General features: G+C 40.7%; 1 long non-coding RNA gene across 1 annotated transcript; it reads left to right on the top strand.

The window, feature by feature from the left end:
• The first annotated feature begins 3,210 nt into the window (after positions 1-3,210).
• LOC136674390 (uncharacterized) lies at positions 3,211-9,419 on the top strand. Its single transcript, XR_010796051.1, has 3 exons — positions 3,211-3,306; positions 4,079-4,209; positions 8,719-9,419. It is a non-coding gene; the product is annotated as an uncharacterized lncRNA (long non-coding RNA).
• The last annotated feature ends 1,137 nt before the right edge of the window (positions 9,420-10,556 follow it).

The raw sequence follows: 10,556 nt of genomic DNA, 5'->3' as shown, positions 1-10,556 counted from the left end.
AACATTGTCATCTGTTCAGCTATTTGTATTAGTCTGTTTCAAAAGATACCCCTCAGAGGGGCATAGCTGTGGGTCCAGTGCTACGAGGCTTTACACCCTTCTTAATGACGCTTGACACAGAGCATAGTGATGTTTAGCTCATGTGCAGCTGCTCCTGAGCATTTTATTACTTTTCCTGCTGTTTAATGGAGATTATACAAGCTGCGTTTGCACAGCTGAACATCTGGACCTTCCCAGAAGAATAGAAGCTGTTACTGCAGCAAAGAGGGACAAATATCATATTGATAGCCCTGATTTTAGAAGAAATGTAGGACGAGCAGGTGTTCAGAATCACCTGATGTTACACATTTTTTAATTTGTTTTCTTTGTAATAAAAGTTTTCCTTTGGTACTGGTATCTGGGCAACCTGCTTCTAGCTAAGTACACCTTAGTGGCTATGTCCAGCTGTTATTTCTTTACTTTTTCCCACCATTAGAGTGGTCTTTCTTTGTTAAAAAAAATACCCTTCTAGAAAAAATACCCTTTTCATCCAACAAGGCCCTTTCAAACTGACTTGGAATCAGTTTCTGCTACTTATCTTTAACTTATCTGCTGTGGAAGAACCTGCAAATCTGATCTGAGATCAGGTCAAGACCAGGGCATGTGAAAAAGCTAAAACCTCTGAGAGGTGAAAAGCAGGTCAGGCAAAAAGAAGATTATTATACCAGAACAACATGACCTCAAAATCTGACTGACCAAAGGAATTCTGTGAGCTTTCAAAGGTCTTACTGTAAGAGCAGAACGTAGTGTGTTGGGTCGCATGTACTAGGAATACTGCATTGATAGTGCTTTATTAATGCATACTTAAGGTGTTATATAGTATATATAACACCTTATAATACCTGTGTGTAATTACATGTCGATTTCATATTTAATCACAATATAATTTGATAATAGAATTGAAAAAAAGGCAACAATTCCTTATATTAAGTGTTATATTACATAAATAGTGCATTAAAAGTACCTGCCAATAGTCAACATTAGAGTATATGACTTTGTAATGTCAGGTTTCATGAGACATTTATAACAGTATTATATAAGAACACTGTCAACATGTAATATTACATATTTATACGTCAGTAAATCACATTATATGAATACAGCCCTCTGAATATACGAGATAGCATTCCCTGTATATTGCTAGTCATATACCTTTACTGATGCACATAAACCGTTGTTATAACACGAAAAACAAGAGTATATCAGTAAATATAACAGGTTAATAAGGCATTACACTTTTATATTCATATTAATATTCATTGTTATGTCGTTCTTTTCATTAATTTTCCACTTAAACAAACAAACTCAAATGTAACTGAAGACCAAGAAGTATAATTTATTCAGTATTCATTTATTCATTCATTCAGGGAGGAATGAGTCAGACTCTAGGGGACTGATGTAAGGGCTTGATTATTTACTGATGATATGCAATGCATAAACACAATCACAAAAAAATAACACCTGATAAAATTGCTTCAAGACAAAACTGATTAGACGACACTCTACTCGAGACGCGGGGCCTGCGAAGTTAGTGTAAAAGTTTGAAATTACATGCTTTGATGATCGAAATGAAAACAGCAGAGAGATCAGCCGTAACAACACTCATCTTCTATATCTTTTACACACATTATCCATTGTGTCAGCTCCACTGACCATACAGGAGCACTTTGTAGTTCTACGGTTGCAGACTGTATTCCACCTGTTGCTTTGCTTACATTGTTAGCCCCCTATCGTCCTGTATTTTAACTTGATTTCAAAATTTATCTTGTCCCAGTTCCTAGTTTTGGGAGCTCTGAATACTTCAGTTCTTCTCTACTGGACTTCCCAAGTCCACAGTCAGGCAGCTGCAGCTTATTCAAAATGCACCAGCAGATAGAACTCAGAACCAAGAGAACCGAGCACATCACTCCTGTCCTCAGGTCACTGCACTGGCTGCCAATTAAACACAGGATTGATTTTAAAGTGCTATTAATTGTTTATGAATCAATAAACTGCCTTGGACCCAAATATATTTCAGATTTGCTAGAAGTGTATGAACCCAGTGGCCCCTCCGATCACTCGGGACTGGTCAGTTCATAGTGCCCCGGGTCAAAAACACACAAGGGGAGGCAGCATTCAGTCACTATGCCCCCTGCACCTGGAACAGACTCCCGGAAGACATCAGATTTGCCCCAAATATTACTCTCTTCAAATCTAGACTAAAGACCTTCCTGTTCTTCTGTGCCTTTGAGTAGCGCTGCGCTTAGATTGAATTAATAATGTAGGTCTCTCATTATTTTATTTCTAGTAGCATTTTAATAACTGTCCTTTTTTATTACTGTTTTTTTTATTGTTTTAAATTTTACTGAATAGCTTTTAATCATTTTTTAATATTCTGTTTTAATTCTATTTTATACTTTCTTATTGTTTTTATTTTCTTTTACTTTTTAAATTCTATTGTAATCTTATTTTTATTTTCTTTTACTTTTTAAATTCTACTTCTGTAATCTTTCTGTATCGTGCTGTAAAGCACTTTGAATTGTCATTGTGCACGAAAGGTGCTCTATAAATAAACTTGCCTTGCCTTGCTTTCAATGCCTGTAAGTCATTTACTTTCTTTACTTTTCCAATTTAAGTTGATGTTTGGGTATGTTTTGTTATTTGTTTGTGACATCACCCTATTGTCATTGTTGAAAAACAACAAAAAACAAACACATAAGAAAACAAAGAAAACTGGTATTTCCCTTGTTGTTGTTTTCATTTTTCACATTCCATGAACTTGCCACTGGCTCCTAAATATGAAACATGCTTTTATCATCATTTTACAGCAGCAGAGCAAAAATTGGAGTCTATTTAACTCATCCATCACTGAAAACACCCACACACACACCGTAGTGTATTGGGGGGCATATCAGTGCCCTGAGAGCAGTTGGGGGTGGGTGTCTTGCTTAAGGGCACTTCAGCCATTGAGGGATGTTAAACCCACTTTTCCTTGGACCAATAAGAATGGCTTCAATGTGCTTGTAAGGGTTCAGACAGGGGCCCGGCTGCCCACTAGGCCAGCCCCATCCAGCAGAGGGAGACATGGAGTCACCACACCTTAATTAGGAGAAATCAGCAGCACCTGTCCTACTCCTACTTAAGGGAAGCCAACACACACCTCAGTGCTTAGTCTTGGGTTTCTCTTTTCAAGAGTGCCACACAAGCCTGGCTGGTAATTTTTGGTAAAGTCCCTTGAGTGTTCTCCTGGGTCACTTTCCTGTGAACTCTTCTTTTACATTTTCTCAGGTCCCTGAGCTTATAGCTTTACTTCCTTTCTCAGATCTTTAGGTTTGGCATCGTTGCCTGTTTAGCTGTATTTTCTCATTTAATTTGGGAAGTCCCTTTTGTTTATAGTTGCCTTTTGCTCTCAGCTTCTGAACCATTCAGTCTTCCCCTGATAGCCTTGTTTCCCTTATGTTTCAGTCCTATCTCACATTGCCCTAGTGGTGCAGTGGGAGTTCACTGGCCTCTATGTCAGGAGTTTAGCAGTTCTAATCTTGGGCAGGGTGGTTCTCTCTAACCCCTTATTGGTACCTCTTTATTAAACTTAGTTTTCTGGTTTTTCTGCACTTGAGTCCATTAACCGACCACTCCACTGGTGGCTCACTCAGGGTTTCTTGGTTCTAACCCATCCCTGTGTAAGCTCACATTACAGTGCTTACATTACATTCCTCTTGTAATCAAGCAGGGCACTGGTGTCAGTTTTGGTGCTACATTAATGTGAATTGCAGTAGCCTATGTTCATCTGAAATATAAAAGAAGCACCTCATCAAAACACCTGGTGTAAAAGCTTTCAAAGAGATGCCCACAGCAGTCAAAATTATGCCTGGTTACTGTGGACGTCCACAACTCTTGACCTAAATCTGTGGATCTTTGTGAAGGATTTATGGTGGAAAGTAGTTTGAGTTTCAGTTCATAAACACAGCCTAACAAACCAGCTTCTGTTCCAGAGGGGTGTGTAATTAATGAATGAATGAATGAATGAATTTAAATTGCAATCAGTCACTTTCATTCTTAGGACACTCACCAACGGGTTCTCAAACAAACACCTGGTGAAGAACGTACGACCATGTAAATATGAGAGAGTCCAGAGAGGGGGAAAGAGACTGACAACAAACTTTAAAGGGACATTCTACCACTTTCCAACAGGTGAATATTGTTGTATCTGTGACATGCTTTAGTCACAACACCACAAGGATCAAACAACACAGCACTGTAAACTCCTGTTTAATCAGCCCCGTTTCTAAATGACAGATTTCATTTCCTGTTCCTTTTTAAGTGAGAATGAGCCACAGCTCAGTTCAGTGCGAGGGCCCAGGATTGAGGAGCAGAAGTTTTTTTTTTTTTTTTTTATAAATATTTCTCTTGGATCATTTTCTTGGTTCCAAATTTCTCCATATTATTCAGTACATTTATCTCTAAGTAAAACGCAGCACAAAATCAGAATGACTCACTTGATCACATGCTTACTAACTGGGTGGTCTTGTTCCACAGCTTGTGGTTTTGTAGGTGTTCTAGAGCCTCAAATGAATGTGTTAATGCACCGATAAAGCAAAGTTAATATAATATATCCCCTTAAAGTGTGTGTGTGTGAGAACCTGTCTGTCTCAAACATCCTCCATATGGGAGTGGCAACCCACGTGCCTATAGTCCTGTAGTGTAGGTCAAGGATATACCGGACAAGGCAGAGTTTGAGGGCAAAGTTTCAAGACCCTCCACATGAAGTAATGGTCATATATCCACCTGAATCTATTTTAAGATCCACTGAATGGTGTGTTAAGGCATAAAAACAGTTTGTGGGCTTTCTCAGAGGTTCATGAGACAAGCTGTTTGACTCCTAACCAAGTGATCGTTTTGTTGAGAACTTTGTTTGGCCTTCAATAATGGCTTGGATTAGCAATTCAACATATTTCAAATGCAATGCCCTGTAATGGACTGGTGCCCCGTCCTGGATGTATTCCAGCCATGTGGCCGATGATTACACAGACTTAAGGAAAGGCTCTGGACACACCACGACCCTGACTGGGATGAAGTGGCTGTATGTAAATGAGTTTAAAACAAAGACAGTGAATATTCACCCTTCATTATTTAAACACTGCGGCCAAAGTCTTTACCAATTTAACGAAAGACACACTGTAAAATTGAAAAGTTCATTCACATGAAACACTCCCTCATTGCGATAAATGATGAAACAATGGACGCTCTCTGATATAATTCACTATAGGAAGACGATGCAGTGAGTTCAGTAAACATTCATTTATTTATTTTTGTCTGTGCGGATGGAATAGTGGGAATATTTCATCGGGAAATTACAAAGCGGCCTTAGACGGTTTCTAGATTGATGTTTAATTAAACTTACTTGCATATTAAACACTCCTTCTAGTGAACAAATTACATCTGATGCTTTCATTAAAAAAAAGGGCATTTTAAAGAGGCTTCTAAACTTCAGTGTGCTACCAACAAGCCACAGTCAAACCAACCCTGAGAAGAAAAGGGACATAAGGCAGCAGTCCAAGAGACAGTGCTTTGAAGCAATGTCCAAACAAAGGGAAAGAACATGGCCTAAAGAAGGAGGAAGTGTAGAAGCTGAAGCTCGGGACCGTGAACTGGAGAGACGCTGAAACAGGGCAACAGCCTCTAACAGCTGTTCACCACTGGCTTCAGGGCAACCTTTTTGGAAGAGCACTTGTAAACAATGCCATGGAGTGAAATAGATGGTATAATGAGTGCTGCACCTGGAGTGTGGGGCTTCAGCAGAAGGTTAGTACGGGCTGATAAACTATGATATGCATTTTCCATATCATTCCACAGCCCTCCACCCCTATAAACAACAGTACACCAGCTCTAGACACTAATCCGAGACCACAGCAGCCTGATCTGGAGTTGAACTCAGGCATGTCTGACATATTTGGTGGTGTTGATGCCACACAACTCCAGGGTCCTGGGGTTCTTCGGGGTCTGAGGAGTTTGATGGGTTTCCTCCCATAGGACACATTTGTAATTGGATTGGCTGTGTGATTATCCAAATGTTGGGCACCTGGAGGAAACCCATGCTGACACAGGGATAACAACAGACTCCTCACAGACAGATGAGGCTCTAAGACCCTGGACGTTGGTAGTTACTCTCAGGCAACACCACTGTGATTCCCTGTTGCTCAGACTATTTAGATTGAATATATTTTGCATCGTATAACTACAGAGTAAGCCTAGTTTACACAGACCTGTACTAGATGGGAGGTTGGTATAGGTTATATCCATGTGTGATTATAATGCTAACAATGAATCTGATTAACGCCTGGGTTGACCACATGTGGGAAAGTTCCGTTGTGTCTGAAAAAGTTGAGTTTACTATAGCTGTATCTAATCATGGAAATCACATTCGGGACCACCTACTAACTGCATATGCATAAGCCACAGTCGCTAACTCACAGGCCATAATTCAAAAAATAGATGCAGTTGCACGTATTGTGAGAGCTTGCGCCAGACACGGCACATTTTGCATTACATCCTCTTTTGATGCATCCGTCTGGACCTCGGAGACATAGAATAATTGTATTCTATCAGCAAATATTTATGTTTGTGGCCATTCTCACTGGACGCCTACCAGGAAGCACGCTTCTGACACACCGCTGTTTATTTAGGACTGATTTAAACAGGTTATGGGGATTGAATAATACATGCTGTATGGCCAAGTCTGTGATTGCCTCAGTCAACGTGACTCTTCTGGGAAGGGTTTACACCAGATGATACGGTTAGGATTTGATGTCGTTCAGCCACACGGACGTTTGTGGGGTCAGGTACTGATGTTGGATAATAAGTTGTGGATCGCATATCCCACCCTAACACATGCCAGAGATATAGGATGGAATGCTATCACTCCAGAGAATCGCTACCAACTGTTGCACAGTCCAATAAAGGTTGCAGCTCATGTGGAGCTGCTCCAGAGGATTTTACCTGCTTTGTGGTGGTCCTGTGAGGGTCCAGAGCATTGAAAAATAAGGTGTAATGTGGCTAAGAAAGTGGGTAGAGCAACTGAAGTCTGTACATAGTCCACCTGTATGGTCAGTGGAGCTGATGTGCAATGAGTGTAGAAAGCGGGAGGTGTTTTTAATGTTATGGCTAATTGTCATGTGTACTTTATACAGTGTTTGACTGTTTAACAGTCAGGGTGACCCCTTCATTATATACATGTACAGTCCAGTGAATGTTCTTTTAGTCTTTGGCACGTATTAATCTCTGAAGGCTGCTTGAGAAAATTCAGCCCACACGTTGTTGTCCACTGTTAAAGAAGCCCTCATCCATGGTTGGCACTTAAACAATGCCCTGCCAGTGAGAACTAGACTTGCTCTAAGGACAAAACTGACTAATGAGCATCTATCTCTCATTATTGGTTTAGATCCTGAAGGCTCACACCAGAGCCCTTGGACACTCACCTATATAACTGTACAGTTCTGGCAGCTGGATCCTATCCCTGGTCCGTTATGAAGCTGCCAGCAGAACGCCGCTGTGTGGGTGGACTGTGTTTCTCTCATAAACAGCCGCTGGAGTCGCTATTAAATGGAGGCCGAGCCCACGGGAATCAATGCACTTGCCATTCACCAGTACGTCTGAATCCAGTGAAAGGTCACGCAGACAAGAACGTCGATTCCACATCAAATGCGAACAGTGTGCCAGCATTAAACCTTCTCCAAAATGAAGAGAGGCACGTCACCCGCGGTCTAAAAGAGCCCAGCACTTACAGCTCCCCGGTACATATTGAACTCCCGGCATTTATCCTGACTCTTAGGTGTGCTGCCTTATCTTCTGATTGTTGCATTTGCCTTTGTATTGATTCAGAGACCACTCTAGGAAAATGGATGCAAAGTTGCAGTGTTTGTTAGAAGCCTTAAAAGTTCAGAGCAGATTTTGTTTTGCTTCATCATGATCCTATTCCTCAGATTGTGAGCTTACTGCTTGCAGTATGTTGTAACATTTAATGTCAATAAGAAAATGCATGCTCACTAGGATGGAATAATAACAAAAAAATCTTACTGGCTGAGGCAGGGTCACCGACATTAAAAACACCTGGTGTCATTGTGAATTGTATATATTTGATTAGAAGAATATTCCTATAAACATAACCATAACAACAGCTCTATCCCCAATTTACCCTTAACTCTAGACCATAATCCTAGGCCTTTCTCTAGGAATATGGCTTATTCCCGTCTTAAGCCCTTTTCCAGCAACGTGGAACCAGTTCACTCCCCTTTTGGCACATTTTCACCAACATAGTGGTGTGCAAACCAGAAAGGTTTGTTCCCAGCTGAAACCAAAGAAAAGTAAGTGTTATAGTCTGAACTGTGATGGCGTTCATTAGTGTGTTGAGATAAAGAAGCTCCAGAAAGAGCCCAGAGCCTCAAATAAAGCATTATCCAGCAGTGGAAGTGGACGGGACACATACAGCATGTTGTATAAATAAAACAGGAGTGTGCTCTGTTTGTGAGGATGTGTTCTGTGCAAAAAGTTGGGTTGGCTATACTCTTCTTCACTGTTTACCACCTCAAGTGTTGCTCAGAACACGGCAATATGTAAACATGTGTCTCATATATCTCTCTAATCTGAACCTGCTGTAAAGACCAAATTAACCATGACTCTGCCTGACTCTTCATTTACCTCCAGGCTGTGGTGCTGGATTCAGCCAGAGCAAACCTGGAACTGAGTGACAGTGCAATGCCCCCTCCTAATGACCTATTCTTGGTTCCCATCAGAATGGGTGGAAATGGAGTATGGGTCACTGGACCAGTGCATGGGCGTGCAAGGTTCCAACAATCCTGAATGGGACTGGTTCTGTAAGGGTTCAGACAGGGGGCCCACTAGGACAGCCCCAGAAATCTTCTCAGATTTCTAAGCTTAATGCGTTTCTTCTTTTCTCAGATCTTTTGGTTTGGCATCTTTGCCGATTTCAGTTGTCTTTTCCTATAATTTGGGAAGTTCCTTTTTGTTTTTTGGTTGAATTTCTTCTGGTTATTCCCCACTTGAGTCCATTAACAAAAAACACCACTAGTAGCTCACTCATGATTCCTTGGTTTTAACCCATCCCTGGGTAAGCTATCACATTACAGGTTCAAGAACCAAAGTACTTTGAGTGGGAAAGGGCTAGATAAATCAATCCCGAAAAGTATAGAAGTGGTGGGAATCTATGTAATGTGTAATGTTCTCCCAAAGTTGGCTGTTCCAGTAATTCTTCCTTTGGAGCATAACAGGCAGTTTACATTGATTTAAACAAACAGCCCCATCATATGGAAAACAAATTGCATTGCTGGTTTATTACTCCTGGACTGTAATTCATTCTGCAATAAAAACAATTCATTACAAAATAACCGGTCTTGTATATGATTATAATAGACTGTATATGTTTGTATTTGACCTGTTCTTCAGTCTCGTATTGATAACATGACGTGCCTCCTCGCCTGCATCTTTATCACAGTGGGATGTTTAACTAAAAAAAAAGGGAATTATTTCACTGATAAATGTGGAATGAATCATCGTAAAGCACTTTTATGATTAGAGTCTACTCTCTGGCTACAGAACTGTACGCCAGTATTCGGCTGAAAAAATACAAGCTTGGCACCAAAACACCCAACAGAACACCAAAGAATAAAAACATTAACATGGCACTGTAGTACGATTAGAGCTTTACCTGCCCGTTTTTATGAATAACATTTGGATGCTTTATAGTGTCTGTATGGCACCAACATTACATTGACACAATGAAGTTGCTCTCCTTTTGTGGAAAGGGTCTTTTGTTGTTGAGTGTGCCATAGATGGACTCTTCAAAGTGACACAGTGTGAATATTGGAGCTGGGTAGATGATGCTTTGTATCAATCCAAGTCACTGGTGGATTTTGGGTTTCAAAACAAAATTGATATTCATATTTGACAGAAAAAAAAAAAAAAGCCAGACAAGAAACTCTGTGATATGAAAGCACTCGCATGGCATCAGAAACTTGCCCTTTGATGTTACTTTCAGGCAATCAAAACAAACAATGGAACAAAAGAATTGTCGGGAGGCATAAAGAATGATGGCATGGAGCAAAACCAGGAGATGAGGATTAGGGCCTTAATTCCTAAATTTTCATGCTCTCGCAGCACTGTAGAATTAGCATCGGTCTCGCTCTGCGGTGCAGAATGGCTCAGAATAGCATTGGGACTCATTACTCATCTGAAAGATAAACATTAGTCCGATCACAGATACCGAGCACAAAAAGCCTGATCCAACCTCAGTGGGTGTCTGATGGGGACGAACACCTGCGGCTCCTGGACCCAGCCATGAATTCAATTAGGGACGAAGCGAATGAGGAGGAAAAGGGGGTATGAAGCAAGCAGCTTGAAATGGGGAGTGGGAGGGTTTCACCAGAAAAAGTGATAATGGAAGCGGAAGGAACTTTTGTGGCTGATCTTATTAATAGCTGTCTTTTCCAGAGAGGCTTGAAAACCTTAATATTATATTTATTGCC

The sequence above is a fragment of the Hoplias malabaricus genome, chromosome 2 (genome assembly GCF_029633855.1).
Source record: "Hoplias malabaricus isolate fHopMal1 chromosome 2, fHopMal1.hap1, whole genome shotgun sequence".
Lineage (NCBI taxonomy): Eukaryota > Metazoa > Chordata > Actinopteri > Characiformes > Erythrinidae > Hoplias > Hoplias malabaricus.
This window is presented reverse-complemented; position numbering and strand designations above follow the sequence as displayed.